This window comes from Protopterus annectens, chromosome 1.part0 (genome assembly GCF_019279795.1).
Source record: "Protopterus annectens isolate FY-2018-M chromosome 1.part0, PAN1.0, whole genome shotgun sequence".
NCBI lineage: Eukaryota > Metazoa > Chordata > Ceratodontiformes > Protopteridae > Protopterus > Protopterus annectens.
Window position 1 is genome coordinate 461,282,551 of NC_056725.1, and position 20,397 is coordinate 461,302,947.

Genomic DNA, 20,397 nt, shown 5'->3' on the forward strand with positions numbered 1-20,397 from the left:
AACAGTACATCAATACCTAGTTGTACTAATTTATTGATCAGTGTTTTGTGCATGACCCTGTCAAATGCTGAAGTTATCATCATCATCTTCTTTCAGCTGTTCCCATTAGGGGTCACCACAGTGGATCATCTGTTTCCATTTCTTCCTGTCCTCTGCATCTTGCTCTGTCACACCAACCACCTGCATGTCCGCTCTCACCACATCCATAAACCTTATCTTAGGCCTTCCTCTTTTCCTGTTACCTGGTAGCTTCATTCTTAGCATCTTTTTCCCAATATACTCAGCATCCCTACTCAGCACATGTCCAAACCAATGTAATCTTGCCTCTCTGGCTTTGTCTCCAAACCTTACAACCTGGGCTGACCTTTAATATACTTATCCCTGATCCTATCTACCTAGTCACACCCAGTGCAAATCTTAACATCTTTAACTCTGCCACATCCAGCTCTAACTCCTGCCTTTTTGTCAATGCCACTGTCTCCAACCCATATAACGTAGCTGGTCTCACTACCATCTTGTAGACCTTCCCTTTTACTCTTACTGGTACTCATCTGTCACAAATCACTCCTGACACTCTTCTCCACCCACTCCATCCTGTCTGTACTCTCTTCTTCACCTCTCTTCCACACTCACCATTACTCTGAACTATTGATCCCAGGTATTTAAACTCATCCACCTTTGCCACCTCTACTCCGTGCATCCTCACCATTCCTCTATTCTCCCTCTCATTCACACACATATATTCTTAGTCCTGCTGACCTTCATTCCTCTTCTCTCTAGAGCATATCTCCATCTCTCCAGGGTCTGCTCCACCTGTTCCCTACTCTCACTACAGATCACAATGTCATCTGCAAACATCATAGTCCATGGAGACTCTTGTCTGATCTCGTCTGTGAACCTGTCCATCACCATTGCAAATAAGAAATGGCTCAGAGCTGATCCTTGATGTAATCCCACCTCCAACTGAAATGCATCCGTCACACCCACCACAGATCTCACCACTGTCACACTACCCTCATACATATCCTGTACCACTCTTACATACTTCTCTGACACTCCCGACTTCCTCATACAATACCACAACTCCTCTCTAGGCACCCTGTCATATGCTTTCTCTAAGTTTACAAAAACACAATGCAACTCCTTCTGACCTTCTCTGTACTTATCCATCAACACTCTCAGAGCAAACATCACATCTGTAGTGCTCTTTCCTGGCATGAAACCATACTGCTGATCACTAATCATCACCTCCCTTCTTAACCTAGCTTCCACTACTCTTTCTCATAACCTCATGCTGTGACTGATCAGTTTAATCCCTCTGTAGTTACTACAGCTCTGCACATCACCCTTATTCTTAAAAATCGGTATCAAAACACTTTTTCTCCATTCCTCAGGCATCCTCTTACTTTCTAAGATTTCATTAAACAATCTGGTTAAAAACTTCTTTGCCATTTCACCTAAACACCTCCATGCTTCCACAAGTATGTCATCTGGACCAACAGCCTTTCCATTCTTCATCCTCTTCAGAGCTATCCTTACTTCCTCTTTGCTAATCCATTGCACTTCATGATTCACTATCCCCACATCATCCAATCTTCTCTCCCTCTCATTTTCTTTATTCATCAACCCCTCAAAGTACTCTTTCCATCTGCTCAACACACTCTCCTCGCTTGTGAGTATGTTTCCCTCATTATCCTTTATCACCTTTACCTGCTGCACATCTTTACTAGCTTGGTCCCTCTGTCTAGCCAATTGGTACAGGTCCTTTTCTCCCTCCTTAGTGTCCAACCTTTCATACAACTCTTCATATACCTTATCCTTAGCCTTTGCCACCCCTCTCTTTGCCATAAATCACATCACAGCATCATTTTTCATTCATAGCTGTTATTATATTGTTATAGAACATCATGTTACAGGTGGTAATAGAGCTATTTTTAACATATGCATGCTGATATATGGTTTCAAGTCCCAACCTATCCAGTTCTGACAATAACTTATCCAGTATTACCTTCTCCATTATTTTTCCACAACATGAAAGTAGACTTAAGGGTCTGTATGATTCTGGGTTTGTCCTACTCCCCTTTCCCTTAAAGACAGGTTTAATAAGTGCATGTCTCCAATCATGAGGAATCTCCCCATATTTATATGACCTAGTGAATGATAGATGTAATGGCAGTGTAAGTTCTTGATTAAGTGTTCTCAAATCATTGTTACTTATTCCGTCTCCTCCCTGCGCTTTGTTTGGATCCAGTTTGCACAGTTCTTTTTCAATATAATTTAATTTGATTCCAGTATTTGGAGTTACCTAGATGTCACTAGGACAACTTACCACCCCTTTTGTGGAGCCAAATTGTTTTGCATAAGATTTTGTAAATATATCTATAATCTGTTGTGTCTGAGAATAAATTTTAGAATCTGCACACAGTTTATCATTTTGTGTATCTTTACTCCTTCCACATTTTATGTATCTATAAAAAGGTTTCCTATTATGCTCAATATCTTTATATAAATTTTCTTCAAATTTTTCTTAATCTTGTCTAACACTATGCTTAATCTGTTTGTCCAGCTCGTTTATTTCAGTTTTCAAAGTTGTAGTTCGACCTCTCTTCCATTTCTTATATTTTTTGTCTCTCACCTTAATCAGATATCTTGTTCTTAGGGAAATATACCCCCTGATGTTACATGCCTAGATCCTGATGTTAAACATTTTTTTGACTTTTTGCACTCAAACAATTTCTTTTTCAAAACATTCCACATTCCATCTGCAGTTTTTCCACTGAACACCTCACTCCAGTTAGTTTTATATAGCAACTTTTTGCTTCCCTATAATCTGTAATTAACCTTCTGTGCATTGGCTTAGATTTCAGTTTGGCAGAATTATCTAGCAACAAATTAAACTTTATGACCCCATGATCACTGCACATCAATGGTGGTAAAACTTGACTTGAAGTTACAGTAATTTCTTTAGGAACACAAACAATATCTAGTATATTCCGTCCCCTGGTAGTTTTTTTTACAATCTGGAGCATTTGTTGTTCCTGAATATACTCTATGAATAATTTCTTTACTAACGTTGCTGAATCAATATTATTCCAGTCTGTTTCTGGTAAATTTAGGTCCCCAGCTAATATTATTCTTCTTCCTGCCTGTGTTTCATGTAAGAAATGTATGAATTCCTCTAGGTCATCAGCACTTGACTTTGGTGGTCTGTACACTCCAGCAATTGTTATATGTTCCAGGGTTGTCTTATTGTCACAGTTACACAGTCTATAGTATTGGTATTATCATTGAACATGTAATAATCACAAGTCTCATAGCTATCTTTAATGCCTTTCATAACACCTCCATCTGATTTTTTGTTAGAATGTCTGTTACAGTAAAAACATTTATACCCTGACAGAACTGGTTTCCAGTCATTGTTCTTTAACCATGTTTCACAAACTATAACAACATCAATCTTATGGGAATGTAGCAAATTTTCTAATAAAAACACTTTATTATTAATGCTCCTAGCATTAACAACCATCAGAGGTGCATCAAATGTTGCTATCTGTGAACTGTTACATTTCTGACCTGGCAAAAATCCTGGCTAGTGTTTGTCAGATATTGCAAAATATCTGCTGCACAAATTCTCTTCCCTGATCTAGACAAATGCACACCATCCTGTCTGAACATGTGCGCCCAAAAGAACACTTGGATGCTCTATACTTTTCCATTTTTTAAAACAGGACATTTTTTCCGTGTAGGTGTTATTCCAAAAAATCTTTTCATTCACAGTGACCTGACTATCCTTTCTATAGGTGATTTGTGAAAAATATGTCCTAACACCAGTACAAGCTATACTATCTAGGAGGGCTGTCAGTTCCCGACTAACAGTCAGAGATCTTTGTTGGTGCCATCATTTGTACCAACATGAATAAAAACAGATCCATACTTCCTTACATTAAAGCATTCCAAGGCTTGTTTCACATCTTCTATTTTTGCTCCTGGCAAGCATAACATGACTCGATGTTCATTATCATCTTTGCAAATATATGTATCAGTTCCTCTAATAACTGAATCTCCAATTACAAGAATATCTTTGCTGACCATTTCTGAAGAATCTTCAGCTTCTAATACAGTCATTACAGCTATATCAATTGTTATGAAGGATAGATTATCATCACTATTAGTCTTATTAATTCCACTGTTTTTATTGCGTATTAAATTCTCATCCCGCTGGTATTGTAAATCCACAGCTTGAACCATGTAGTCAACATCTGTCTTTCTCTTCTTTTTTCTTACAGTAATGTTCTTCAATCCTTCCACGTTCAGTTTTGATTTCTTCCTTTTCACCTGCCCCTTGCCTCTTTTTTCTACCTTTTCCATTGGAAAAGTGATGCCTTTTTCTGTAGACTGAGGGTTTTCTGATCGACTGACATCTTCATTCCCTGTCACCAGTGTGTTACATAACAAAGCAGAATCCTTTTTACTACGTATTCTCTTTCCTTTACAGTCATTAGTCAGTTTCTTTTTCTTCCTTGTTATTTGTTGAGAACTTCTTCCTTTCTTTTTTTTTTTCTTTCCTTCTAAACAAACTGGATCCTCAGATTGCTGAGTACTTGCATCCACAATTCCATAGTTCTCAGGGGCCTCATCATCTTTCATAGGAGTTGAATGTTCTTTGCAGAAAATAGATGCATCATTTCCTACATCTGTTCTATTTGTTCTATGCCTAACATTATTTAGTTCATCAGTTCAGTCATTAATATATGATGCAATAGTTCTCCAAGCCATGCCAATTGCACATGTGCAATCATCATCATTAAGTCGAGATTTGTTTCTAACAATGGAGTACAAGTAGGAGTCACTGACGAAGATCTGAGGTGAAAATCATGAATTAATAACCATTACTGGAAGTTCTTCTACTCCAAACCCCAAGGACATCTTTACCAGAAGGTTTATAAGGTAGTAGCAGTGAATATTGGACTCGGTTTGAGTTAAAAGAATCAGGGGGCACTATTGGACAGGATAATTTCAGTTATGGTGTGCACTGACAACAGCCATTGCTCCATTGACTAGAGCGACACTAATAGGACATAGTAACAGTAATAGATAATAGTGTGCACTGTATGAGCAGCTGGTATTAGGGTCAAGGATAACCTTCAGCAGTATGCATTCCCACATTGAATTCTCCAGGCTAGAAGCTTAAGGAAGGGATAAGGAAGACTCCTGCAAAACTGGAGAAGCGTACCTGTTCCAGATGGTCTGATATTTGTCAGTAAACATCTGTTTTGAAATGCAGCCCTGGGCATATTTCTAAAGGCTAGGACTTTATTATTAAATAATCTTAATATTCAGTAATTTAAGCTATCCACTTGCACTAAGAAACATATTTCAGTTGTGCCAGCTATGCCAGAGAGAGTAAAGTAGTGCATGTGTAACATATGCCAGCATAACTAGCTGGAGTTTTGCAAAGAATTTTATGTCATTTGAATATCAAATGGATTTGTACAGATGATTGTGTTAAACGTGTATTTGTAAAATTGCTTGTGTTAAAACTGTATCACAAGTGGGTCCTGCTGCACAGAAAACATATATACATGTATGTCACACTGTATTATAATTATTGAAATGTATATGTGTTAACAGAGGATTCTGGAAGTGAAGGGGTTATGCTCAGCCCAGCTAACCTTAGGAAAAATAGATTTAGGCCATAAAGATTTTATCTCACAGGCTTGAATGCAGCTGGACATGCAATGTCTGAGTTGGGATCCTGCTCTTATTGTCCTTAATGGTGAAATAATTTCTACCCTGGGGAGCCAGAAAATGGCTGGTTAGTCTTTGCAGGATGGGTGGAATGGTTGGAATTGTTTTACAGTCTCCAGATGCTGCAATAAGCCTTAGCAAAGTTCTAGGTGTGTATTGTGGCACATCTGTGCCAGATCCTATGTCAAGTTTCTAGTGTGGAAGTAGTGTGGGAACCACAGAATCGGGTGACCAGATGTGATGTCATTCTGTAGCAAGCACTATAATTGTATTTAGATACTAGTGAGAGATGTAGCACTCAGCGCCCACTTCATTCTGCCTTGCTTTAGTAAGTAACTTAACTAGGGAACAGAAATTCTTTAGTCAGTTAAGAAAATATAGTGAAATTAGCTAAAAGTCTTGTTTTTCTGTATATGTTTGAATCTTTCCATCTGTGTTGTTTTTTGTATGTCCTGTGAACTGAAACTCTGGTGTTTATTGTAAATAGATACTCAGTATTCTCATGTTCTGTTATTATTTATAATTAAATATATATATAACGCTTTCACTGTTGCTGGTCTTTTCAAAAATATTTTAACCCTTGAGAGTACTTGCATTTATTTGGTGGCAGTGTGGCATCACACTCCTGAAAGTCTTGAAGATTGGTTAACACTACTATTTGTATAAGTATTAATTTTATTAAGGGTAATTGGGTACCCTGGTAAGAGCCATAAAGTAGCTGGCTGGGGCAGTGAATCTACCTTATAGTCTGGGTGGAGGTGGTATAGTGGTTAAATCTGTGCCAGCCTTTCCCAGGTGTGTGTGTGTGTGTGTGTGTGTGTGTGTGTGTGTGTGTGTGTGTGTGTGTGTGTGTGTGTGTGTGTGTGTGTGTGTGTGTGTGTACTTGGAAAAGGGACACAGAGTACTGATTTCTACAGTAAGAAAGGTGCAGTCTTATTTGAGGCCTGGCGAGAAGTCCAGAGCCAGGGCTGGAGTGTGCTCCCTGTGTGCTCTTAAGGGAAATTTTACTTTGGTTCAGACAGCTGCATCTGAAATTAGTGTGTATATCTATTTTTGTTCAAACTGAACTCTCCCCACCGCTGTCAGTGGTGAGAATTGAGGCTCCTTGATTACTGGCACAGAGGAGGGATGTTACATATTGCTGAGCAGTGGTGTGGATATTAATTGCACTTCTGTAGCCTGTAAGCAGCTGTCACTGAAGGTGTGTGTACTCTCAGCAGCCACAAGATAAGCATACAGAGTTTCATTTTTCACAACAATTTTATTTATTTTTGTTAGTTTAGTTTATACAAAGAAAACAGGTAAAGATGTCATCAGAGAATTATGGAAAGGTGACAATGACCCAGTTGGCTAACGTGTGCAAATCCAAAGGACTGCTGCATGCCAACCTGACTAAAGAGGACATGATTTTAGCCTTAGTCACACAACCAGTCTGGTAATGGAGATATGTAGCCCTCAGAAACAGGACAGTCAATCCTTTCCTCAGGGGATTTAATAACCCATCTGGAGTTAAAGTGCACTCATTAGCAGACGACGGCGTCTCCGTTTCTGCAGTTACACCTAACTGCTCCTCTAGGCGTCAAATGTTGGTTCATATTTGCATTAATAATTCAAAACAATGTTACATACAAGGTATTAGAAAATTTTATCTTGAAGCATACATACATGATAGCAAACACAATTGTATTGATATGACCTCTGTCAATGGTATTTGTTAAAAATGTAAGGGGGTGATAACTTATTTTTTAAATGCAAGCTCCATACACTAGGGGTTAAAGGTACACACTCAAAAGAACTCTACTGGAGGGAATGAAAACTAGGCAAAACACATGGAATTAGAATCAGCAGATAAACTGTGGCATTTGGAGGCCAAAGAAAATGAGGAGCACCATCAACATGAGAGGGACATGCTGACTCTTTGACTGGAACATGGAGATAATGGGGAAGAGAACAACTGAATCCCAGAAGCAACAAAGATCAGTAAATTCCTTCCACAGTATGAAGAAGGTGATAAACCTTATAGTTTTATTCATATATTTGAAAGAATATGTAAACAGTACAATACTGACCAAGGGCTCTGGGTATGGTTCCTGACCCCTTTACTCCATGGTAAAGCTGTAACTGCTGTTTTTAAACTGTCTGATACTGATTATTTAAAGTATGAAAAGGTTAAACAATGCTTGCTGGAATGTTTTAACATCTGAAGCTACAGAAAAAAAAGTTTTGTGAGCATAGATGTAAGGCAGATGAAAGTGTATGTGATTATATTGCTCAGCTAAGCACTTATTTTCATAGGTGGGTGAGTGGGTGTCAGGTCGCCACTTTTGGAATGCTGGTAGAACTTTTGGTGAGAGAACAAGCCCTAAGCCCTTTGCCTGAGGACATGAGAATAATGTTGGCAGACTGGGAGTGTAACTCTGCAGATAAGTTGGGGAGAAAAGGGGATCTCTACTTCAATAGACCTTCATAGGCTATGATACTGCCACTGCACAAAGCTTGACAAGCAGAGTTCCACTGCATAAGATGGGGATACCCACTGCTGCACATGGATATAAGGGATCCAATGGTGAGCAGTCTAAACCACCCTAACAGCGTCCACCAGTAAAAGGAGAAACCTCTAGTTCAGATACATGGCCAGGATCAAGGTTTAAGTGTTTTAAATGCAACCAAAGGGACATTGTAGCATACACATATCCACTGAAGCAAGGTGGGGAATAAAAGGTGGAGGACCCAGCAAGTGGGAATAACACCATGCCAGTGGTAAGTTGTCTGGAGACAACTGGGGTGCCAAACTATCACCAGAGTTTGTATCCTATCTTGGTAGATGGAAAACAGGCCACTGCCAAGAGAGGCACAGCCTCTGACATAACCATTGTGAAGCCTGCAGTGGTTAAAGAGGAGCAGTACTTGCTTTGGCAGTCCACTCCAGTCTCAGCTTTAGGAGGGACCCCATTCCAAATACCTTTGGCCAAGGTTCACCTTGACTGGGAGGGTGGAAAAGGAAGCAAGCAAGAAGGTGTGTTTGAGGGTATCACTGCATATGTCTTGATAGGCAATTATTTTGATAATGCAATAACCTGTGTGCATGCAGTTATATGTCGTCAAGCTTGGAGAAAAGCACGTGGGTCTGGTATCATGGGGCGACCCAAACAGACCCCACACCTGATGTCAGGGCTGCTGATTTAGCTATTTCAGGGGGTGCTACCCTGTATCAGTGAGCCTGAAGGTGAGTCACAGCTGCTGATCGCTACTGATGTTCCCTTGGACAGGGTGACTCCAAGGGCAGAGGTGAGTGGTAGTACCCAGGCTGACAGGAAGGCACTGGTCTCAGAAAATACCAGACGTTCTGTGGAAGGGGAGCTGGGAAGGGTCACAAAGGTACAGTTGAGACAGGCTCAGCTCTCAGACCCTAAATTATGAGGCTTGAGGGAGGTAGCTAAGGAGGCACCTGATTCTAAAGGAAAAGGGGAAGTCTGTATACTGGAACAAAGGGTTACTGTATAGAGAGTGTACCCCTGAGGGAGGGCTAGAGGGTGATGTAATACAGCAGTTGGCAGTCCCTAGAGCCTACCATCTGGCACTTCTAGCCATAGCCCATGACATTCCTTTTAAGGTCATTTTGGTATAAAACATACCAAGAGACATATTATGCAGAACTTTTCAAGGGATGTAACAGGGTACTGCAGGACCTGTGAGCAGTGCCAAAAAGTAAGCAAGGTAGGAGACAAGTTCAAAGCTCCTTTGATGCCTTTGCTTATGACTAAGGAGCTGTTTTAGCAGGTAGCTATGGATATTGTGGGACCTCTGAATACCTCAAATTCCACAGGGAAGAGTTATATCCTAGTGGTAGTATATTATGCTACTAGATACCCTGAAGTGGTGGCTGTGTCCTCCATCGAGGCATAGAAGGTGGCAAATGCTTTATTAGAGATTTTCTGCAGGGTAGGTTCCCAAAAGAAATACTGACTGACAGAAGTGCTAATTTCATGTCAGACCTGCTGGTTTGTCTGAGGGAGTGCTGTGGGATGAGGCACCTAAAGACTAACCCTACCACCACGAGAATAATGTTCTTGTGGAGAAGTTAAAATCTACACTCAAGACCATGCTACGGGCATTTGCAGTCCAGTTTAAGAGGCAGTGGGACAAATATTTGCCCCATCTGCTGTTTGCATACTGAGAGGCACCCCAGGAATCCACAGGTTTTTAACCCTTTGAGTTACTGTATGAGCATAGGGTGAGGGGGCTCATGGATTTGATTTGTGATGAGTGGAAGATTGAGTGTGAATCCCATAAGGAGTCTGTTGTGGCATACGTCCTAAACCTCAGGACAAGGCTTAGGGAGCTCATGGGCTTGGCCCAGGAGAGCCTGACAGGAGCCCAACAGCAGGAAAAGGTATTGTATGACCAGAATGCACTAGCCTGAGAGTATACTGTGGGACAGCAGGTTATGGTGCTCATTCCTGTCAGACACAATAAGCTACAGGCAGCTTGGGAAAGACCCTTGTGCTAAGTATTTGCAGTAAATGGCAGGAGACGTCTGAGTGGGATCTGGTGACTGATGTCCTCAGTGAGGCTCGGACTGACACATCAGTGGAAGGGGTAGCAATATCTCAGCAGCTATCCCCTACCAAGGTTTGAGAAATCTAAGAAGTGTTACAGGAGGTTGGGGACATGTTCTCTGGGAAACCAGGGTGCACCCACCTGGTGTAGCACCATGTGGATACAGTACTCCAAAGGCCTATTAAGCAGAACCTTACATTTTGCCTGAGCAAGTCAGACAGACTCTAAGTGAGGAGTTACAGGAAATATTGGAAATGGGAGTAATTCAGAAGTCCGGCAGTCCCTAGGCCTCCACAGTGGGGCTGGTACCAAAGAAGGATGTCAGCAACAGGTTCTGTGTAGACTACAGAAAACTAAACAACCACACAGAGTCAGATGCTAAACCCATGCCTAGGGCAGATGAAGCATTAGAACAGCTGGGTGGGGCTAAGTATCTGACCACTACTAATCTGACCAATGGCTACTTGCAGGTGTCCTTGACTCCCACCGCTAGAGAGAGGTCACTCTTTGTGACTCCTTTTAGATTGTATGAGTTCATGAAGATGCCGTTTAGGGTGAAAAATGCTCCAGCAACCTTCCAGATGCTGGTAGATCATATCCTAACAGGAGCAGGAGATTATGCCCTTGCTTACCTGGATGATATTGCCATCTACAGCCATTCCAGGCAAGAGCACCTTCAGCATGTCAGGGAGGTCCTGGGCAGACTGCAAAGGGCAGTGTTGACCATTAAGCCCAGTGAGTGTCAGGTGAGTATGGCAGAGCTCTACTACCTGAGACAGAGTGGGGAGTTGTAAGATCAGGCCAGAGCCTGCCAAAGTGGAAGCTATTCAGGCATGGCCTGCCCCCTTACCAAAAATCAGGTGAGGGCATTCTTGGGGAAGTGGGCTACTATACAAAGTTCATTCCCAATTATATTGCAATAGCTGCTGCCCTCTAAGACATGATGAGGAAATACAGGCCAGACAAGGTTGTGTGGACCCCAGCCTGTGAGCAAGCATTCCAAAAGCTTAAAGGGACTTTGGGAATACCCCCTGTGTTAGCCAGTCCAGATTACTGCAAATAATTTGTTCTGCAGGTGGATGCTTCAAACCATGGGGTGGGAGCTGTACTCAGCTGGGTTTCCTCAGACAGAGAAGAGCACCCTATTGTATATCTCATCCACAGACTCCAACCCCCAGAGAGGAATGCTATGCAGCAGTAGAAAAGAATGTCTAGTCATAGTATGGGCACTGCAAAACCATCAGCCTTATCTGTATGGAAGGAAATTCACTGTGGTTACAGACCACAGTCCCTTAACATGGCTACATTGAACCAGCCAGCAAAATGCCAAGTTATTAAGCTGAAGCATAGCAGGCATATGAGATGGCAGTGCAGCACCGTAGTGGGGTTAGCAATACCAGTGCAGATGGGCTCTCAAGAGCAGGTATGGGTTAATGTATTCCCAAACAGGCTCATTTCTCTCAAGCATCATTTCTCCATAGTCACTTGAAAAACTAGCTTCAGTCTTCAAAGGGGGGGGGGGGGATGTGATAATGTGTAGTACTGCCAGCTATACCAGAGAGAGTTTGGGCAGTGCATGTGTACCATATGCCAGCATAACTAGCTGGTGTTTTGTAAAGGATTTTGTCATTTGAATAGCAAACTGATTTGTACAGATCCTTGTGTTAAAAACTGATTTGTAAAGTTGGTTGTGTTAAAAATGTATCAACAGTGAGTCCTGCTGAACAGCAAAGAAATATACATGTGTGTCAGACTGTATTGTACCTGATGAAATGTATACATGTTAACAGAAGATGCTGGAAGGGAAGGAGTTAAGCTCAGCCCAGCTAACCCTAGGAGAAATAGCCTGACATTAAATTACTTGGTTTAGGCCTTAAAGATTTTATCTCACAGATCTGAATGCAGTCAAAGATGCAATGTCTGGGCTGGGATCCTGCTCTTATTGTCCTTAGTGGTGAACTAATTGCTACCCTGGGGTGCCATAGAATGTCTGGCTATTTCCTGCAGGAAGGGTGGAAAGGTTGGAATTGTTTTGCAGTATTCAGATACTGTAATAAGCCTTAGCAAAGTACTAGGCGTGTATTGTGACACATCTGTGCCAGACGCTGGCTCATCTTTCTAGTGAGGGGTTGGTGGGGGAACCACAAAATCAGCCGACCAGATGTGATGTCATTCTGTAGCCAGCACTGAAATTGTATGTCAATACTAGTGAGAGATGTAGCACTCAGCACTCTGGAACTCACAAGACCACTCACCCACTTCACTTGCCCTGATTTAGTAAGTAACTTAACTAGGGAACAGTAATTCATCAGTCAGTAAGGAAAATATAGTGAGATTAGCTAAAAGTATTTTTCTTCTGTATCTGTCTGAGTCTTTCCATCTGTGTTATTTTTTATATTTCCTGTGAATTGAAACACTGGTGTTTATTGTAAATAGATACTCAGTATTCTCATGTTTTTTTTTTATTTATTATTAAATATATCTAAACCTTTCATTGTGGCTGGTGTTTTAGAAAATATTTTAACCCTTGAGAGTACTTGCATTTATTTGGTGACACTGTGGCATCATGCTCCTGAAAGTCTTAATGATTGGTTAATACTCCTATTTATATAAGTATTATTTTTACTAAGAGCAATTGGGTACCATGGTAAGAACTTTAAACCAGCTGGCTAGTGGCAGTGAATCTACCTTATAATCTGAGTGGAGGTGGCATAGCGGGTAAATCTGTGCCAGCCCTTCCCATGTGTGTGTGTGAAAATCAAATCTCAAAGACTGTGTGTGTGTCAGCTAGTTGGAACAGGGATAATGACCACTGATTTCTACAGAGAGAAAGGTGGAGTCTTACTTGGGGCCTGGAGAGGAAATCCAGCCCCGGGACTGGAGTACACTCCCTGTGTGCTCTTAATGGAAATTGTACTTAGTGCAGACAGCTGCATCTGAAATTACTGTGTGTATTTATTTTTATTCTAAGTGACTGTTCCCCAATGGTGTCAGTGGTGAGGATTGAGGCTCATTGATTACTAGGCCAGAGGAGGGATGTCACAGTAGCAGTTTACATTGCTTAGATAATTATGTTTGCTTATTAATATACTGACTGTCATAAATTTGGTAGGCCAAAGGAGCCTTTTGTTATTAGGTATTACCCAGAACAATGCATTAAGAAGGCTATTTTATTTAGGAAACAGATTACAATAAAATAAATGAGTATAAACAGCAGTATATTTCAGGCCTAGAAAGAAGAAAAGATTAAGTCAATAACTGTCTGGAGGTACACTGTTTGATTTCAAGCAAGTTACAAAGCCATCATAGTCCACAGGTCTCCCTTAAAAGTAAGAGGTTTTACATTGCAATAGTTAGTTGGATTAAAAAATATCTAAATAAACAGTGAATAGTAATGGATTCTACAGAGCTTGCAAAAATAAGAGTATATATACACTGCTGTCTGAAGGTGGGTGTCAGTCAACAATTGAGGTATGGCATTTTATGTAACACAATCAGTTAATTACAAGAGAATGTAAACTAAATGATATAAACTGTGCATTAGTTGTGTTGTGTGGTAGAATCTCAAAAGAGGAGGAGAGGAGAGGAGGGAAGCAGGAAGATTGTATAAAGATAACAAACTCTGATATATACATTATGAGAATGGTGGCACCCGTCTGATCAAAACCAAGGATATCAGCAAGCTTGCAGATGGCTGACAGATGGCTGGCTGGCTAGTCAGTGATCAGCTGAAGGACTGTAGTCTATGACTAAGCAGGCAGTGGTGTAAGTCACACAGCTAGTTGTGCTGTGGGACTGAAGATTTGCTATGTGAGTGTTTTTAACCTAGGCATATGGGAATTTGGTGAGTCAAGGGAGTTTATACTAAGAAGTGCTGGTTATGTTTGTTGTGAGGTTCTGATTACTCCTTGATAGAGGTTAACATGTTCCCTCCCCACAGTGATTTTTTTTCTTTTTTTTTCATTCTTTGTTTGTACCTTGTGTTTTCATAACTTCCATGTCGGAGCTGTTCATAGTGTTGCCATTTCCAGCCTTCCCATGCTGACCAATTGATATGAAGTGTGTACAATGTTCCAAGGCCTGGAAAAATTACATGAGTTATATACAAAGGCACAGGCCCTGGGCGAATTACCTGAGATGTGTACAATGGCACAAGGTGTGGGAGAATAGCATAAAATGTGTATAAATGCACAAGGTCTAGTAGAGTGAGTAAACCAGAAAGTCATAAAGAGATAAGTTACCCAGGGTGTTCATAGGTTCAGATGCGCAGTGATTGGACAAGTGCAACCTGACAAAAGGCCTTAAGTAGGAGTGACTGATGAAGATCTGAGATGAAATGAATTAATAACCATACTGGAGGTTTTTCTACTCAAAACCCCAAGGACATCTTTGTCAGAAGGTTTATAGTAGTAGTAGTGAATATTGGCCCTGTTTGAGTTAAAAGAATCAGGGGCACTATTGGAAAGGATAATTTGAGTCGATGTGTACTGAGAACAGCCATTGCTCCATTGGTTGGAGCAACACTAATAGGACATGGTAACAGTAATAGATGGGTCTATATTAAATCAGCGAATGCTTAAAATAGTGAATGCTGATTTATTGACCCATTAAGAACTAAACCTTACAATCTCGAAGACACAAAACAGTGATTTTTTTCCCCAGGGGAAAAATCACTGTTCCACAAAAAAAAAAAAGTTCAAAACACAAAATGAAGTGGTGGGCTTTGTCCCCTCCCCACACACACACACACACACACCTTCCAACTTAAATATACCAACTCTGAGATCACACCACAGTGGAGGAAATGGCAAAGTCCCGAAAACAGCTCAGCAATTTTTTTCCCTGTGAAAAAAATCACTGTTCCACGTCTTCGGGATTTTAAGGTTTTGCTCTTAAAGGGTCGATAAATCAGAGTTCGCTATTTTAAGCATTCACTGATTTAAAGGGAACCCTAATAGATAATAGTGTGCACTGTATGAGCAGCTGGCATTAGGGTCAGGGATAAACTTCATCAGTATGCATTCCCACATTGGATTCTCCAGGCTAGAGTCTTAAGGAAGGGATAAGGAAGACTCCTGCAAAACTGGAGAAGCCTACCTGTTCCAGATGGGTCTAATATTTTCAGTAAACATCTGTTTTGAAATGCAGCCCTGGGCATATTTCTGAAGGCTAGAGACTTTATTATTAAATAACCTTAATATTCAGCAATTAATGCTATCCACTTGCACTAAGAAACATATTTCACTTTCTAATGTATTGCTGTTCTTGATTGTCTTACTCAGCTACATCCGATAGCAAGTGTCAGAATGAGTGCTTTTCTGACACAGCAAAATTAATCTCTTTTCTAAAGTGGTGAACAAGCATGTTTTTACTTCATTAATTCTGTTTAGTCATACAGAAATTCTTAGAAATTTTCACAATATAATATATCTTATATTGTTGCTTCACAGATGGAAACAGTTAATTTCTGATTCTATACAGCTACAAAGACATTGATTATGCAGAAGTACAATGCTCTTTCCTGAATAAAATATTCATTAATCAGCAAAACTGAATCCTTAACTTCAGATGCAGCAGTACTGTAACATAGCTTATCAGAAACATATATTACAGGCTTCCTCATTATTCCCTACTTTTCTATAACTGAAAAGAGCTCAGTTATTCGTAGTACATGAAGAGCTTCTGCTATATGCCCCCACATAACTGCTGGCTGAAGATCCAACCAGACAAGCACAACCAGTCAAAAGCTTAAAGTCTAATGAAAAAAAACCTAAAATAAGCATTTTTTTGCAGGGGCATATACCCCCGCATCCTCATTTTGAGACTTTGCCCCCACACCCCTTTACTCATCTATACCATTTCAACATTCATATAGCTGTGAAGAAAAATAGATTGAATTACTGCCAGTACTGTAATAAATACTGCTGGCAGTGAGTTCCTGTGAGAAAAACAGCTGATGAACACTGTGCCTGCACTAGAATAAATGCAGACCACCTCTGAGAGTTGCAGCCACGTAGTCGATGTCCACTTATACCCTTGCCTTACCATACACTACCTTAGTGCCCAGCTTCCAGAAATTAGAAATCACTTTTTCTTTTTGCTGGTAAGTGGTAAAACAGACTATCATTTGCCAGGGATGATGGTAATTTGTTCTGTGTGGCTTCCATGGTGCCCTATGGCTCGTTCAATAGAAGAGTTTGAGGTAGCTAAATCAGTCCATTCAGCTATCTTTGCAATCATGACTGAAATTGGATTCCTTCCTTCCATTCTCTCTGGGATGCCACTAAACCACAGATTAGCTCTTTTGGCACAATCTTCATAGTACACCGTAGTGGCATCCTTAGTGCCTCATTCTCATGCATCAAGGATTGCATGATGTCTGAGTGTTCAATGACCTAATCTCATTCCTCTCAGTTGGGCATCATTCTCTTTTACATAATTATCAAGTTTGGCATTTTTTTGTTAAATATCATCACAAGCATTATTTCCAGCTTATCTGCCCAGCTCTATACACCTGAGATGGCCTACTGCTTAGTGCCTTGCATAGTTCTCCTCTCCATTTCAGACTTCAGTTTTTTCTTAGAGTTAAAAGTCCAGGCACAACCATAAGACCATGTGACTCAAGAACAACCTCTGTAAGTCATTTTAGTGACTGGTACTATTCCTGTACTGGTGGAGCTCATCCTGCACACTTCTTAACCAACTTGTGCCATTACTGGAGGTCCCATCAGGATTATTGTTAATGGTCATTAAATGCTTGGTGCGAGAGTAAGGAAAGATAGATGAGCCAACATAATTATTTTCAGATGACTATATGATGCTGAATGAGGATGTCACTGCATAATTTCAGAGATATTAGAGATATTCAGTAGTTTTAGTAGAGTATCTAGGCTACATTATGAGCTCAAAACATCTATGGTGATTTGAATTAGAACAGATGGAGGTAAGTCCTGCACTTCCTGAAAAGATGACAGGAAAGATGCTTGGGATTTTATAAAACAGTAACTGAGATCAGAAACCAGAACTGGGTGTAGGTGAAAACAAGGGCAAGGAAAAGGTTAGATGCATTGTTGAGTATATTCTTCACACTTGAAGACAGAATAGAAATAGTTTGTACAATGATTATTCTACATGTATTGTGTTTTGGCCAGCATATACAAATAAATCCATTATGTCAAATTATAGGGGATATTCTAATGGTATGTGATGCATTTGTGTGGAAAAGCAAAAGAGGAAGGATCATGAAAAACAGGCTTATTACTCATACAAAAGAGAAGGATGGGGCATACTCCACTGCAGGTTATATGTTACTGCTTTAAATATTGTGCAAAGGCTCAGAGGCCTAGAAAATGAAAATGTGTCACCTGGAGAAAGAGCTGCATTGCTGGGAACACAATGATCAAGATAGAGAACAGTACTAGAAAGGTGATTCAGAGGATGTTAGGTTGTAAATTGCAATTTAAAGATGAAGTGGATAAAGAATTAGAGAGCTATGGGAGTGTTACCCAAAGGAGCTGGGGATAAGCTGGAAGTTTGGGAAGAAAAGGGCGTTAGGAAGAGGATGGACCAAAGGGATGAACTGTTAAATGAATGGATATCCCTCCTTGCCCTCAAAGAAAAGTATAATTTGCAGAAAGGAAACTAGCTGTTGTATAGGGGGATTCTTAGAGCTGGTTATCAGTGCACTCAGAAGAGTCAATATAAGAACAAGGAGAAGCCTAATGATTCAGAGGGAGAAATAATAAATTATAAAGTAGGCCTAGCTTTGAGAAAGAATTGGAGACAGGTAAAAAAGGGAAGAATAGGAATCATTTACAGGCAGTGGGAGAGCAGATATGTGGGCATGCTAATGGTAATTGATGGATCGGTGGTGTAAACCTGATCTGATATGGACTGAAGAACAGATCTGTGAAGGTATATTAGCAATACTGATGTTGTTTAATGAGGTTCTTCCAATTGGGGATCAGTATAAATAGATAGCACATAGCTGGTACAGGACACCTGTAAGGATACACCAAGAAGGATGATACCCATCCAGAGTGCTGGAGAAGTAGGGAGGAAAATGCTGAACAGATGCATATCTGTTGGATAAGTAGGGAGGTTGTATCACTATAGAAGGGTGCAAGAGAAATAGTAAATTATTGGAAAAGAAAATTCAAAGGACTCATGTCTTTTTGGGGGTGTGGAAAAGAACAGGATGATCAAGGGATAAAAGACTAGAACTCCAACTATTCACCAGAAATGAGAAAAAGGTGATAGCTAAGGCATGGAAAGGAGAAGGTATAGAAGTTAATAAAATGAAGGAATGAGAATCTGGAAGCACAAATTATGGAGAGGGGATGCACAATGGCTGACAAGAAGATGTTGGGGGGGGATGATGAGTAGAGCCTGTCAAATAACGTGACAAGAGTGAAATGATGCAACAGTTGAAATGTTAATTATAGTGGAATAAGAGTGGTTAGTAATAAGTGCAGGTATAGTGATTGCTGGAGGTACTGTACGCTATACCAAATGAGGGTAATGTTCCAAACATTGCAGGGAGGAGAAAAGTAGCACCCAGAACTTTGAAACTGGTAATTGATGCAGTATTACATGTAAAGGGGATCTCAGGGGAAGAAAAGCCATAGGCCAGTTTAAGGAGGAGTGTTGTGGTTAACCATGATATATGAATGAGTAGAGGAACAAATAGATTATTTCTATTGAATTAGGATATAAATGACATACGTTGGGGTTATCAATAGCTTGATAAATAAGTTGTGTAATTTGAGAGGCAACTGTGGAATGTATATTATCTGTGAAAATGTCTTATGCAAAACAGTATTCCTGAAAATTGTATTATATGTCAAACAATAAAAATGACAAATTAAAAAAAAACAAGGCAGCTGGGAAATACTCATCATTATGACCCTAGTACTAATTCAGGTCACTTTGAAATAGCTATAAGGTGGAAGGTTATGGCCACGTTAAACTCACAGTTCCAGGCTAACAAGCTGACAGCATCTACACCAACTAGTCCACCTAAACAAAGGCAACCATAAGCACCTGTATATTCAAACATCCTTTATAAGTGGTCAATTTATCAGGTGAGCTAGGGCAAAATAAAGTAGTCAATGAGTCAATAATAATTAAAATGTTCTGCAGCAAAGCATTTCTACTTGTGAAGGAGTAGCTTTGAGATGAGTATGATGCTCCCTGAGCAGTAAAGAATAACAGTCTGGGAGCCTGTCCCTGTGATGCAGAAGGATAAAGCCTTGACTCTCCCCAAGTTGATATGTATTTGAATAGTGGTAGTGAGCAGCTCAACCATCCTGGTGGATCACAGCATCCCAGCTAGCTGCACTGATAATACTTGCAAGAGTGAAGGTCTAGCACCTGCAACAGTAAGTCAGGTAAGTCTTCTCTGCAGCACTGCATTGCTTATAATGCTGGTGGCATGCATTTGACCTCTGCAAGGTGAGCCACTAAAGGTAAAGGTTAAATGGGGAGGACCCAATCCTCAAGGCATGTATTTTGCTCCAAGTTTGTTTGGCTATCACTGTGGAAGAAGGCTGCAGGGGTCTTGCCTCTGGGCAACAAATGGGTCGAATGAATAAGAAAGACAGTGGGTCAAGATAGCCAGCAGGGAAATGGGAAAAAATTGCAGTCTGTGACTTTATGACTTGCACTGCCTATTCTTGTGTGTCAGCCATAGAGCAATGATCTATACTGCACACTACCATCCTCTGCATGTTGTGCTCCCAAACGTAGAGCTCCGTGGGGAGGTATGGGCAATTATCATATGACAAGCAGAGTGTTGTCCTGCAGTGAACTGTACAACTCTCAGGGGTTTGTGCACTAATTGTAAACAGGATGCACAGAGCTGCTTTGCAATGAATCATGAGGGTCTTACACAACCCTCCAGAGTACCTTATGTACCCTTGCAGTGTTGTGAACAGAGTCTGCTACATTGGGTGCATTATATAATCTGATTAACACACCAATGAGCATTTGCAGTCTGTACACATATGTAGCATGTCATTAATGTTGTGTGCCTCAGATGCTGCTCTCATAACATGTATGGTGTAAAGTGTTGCTGCTGCATATATCACT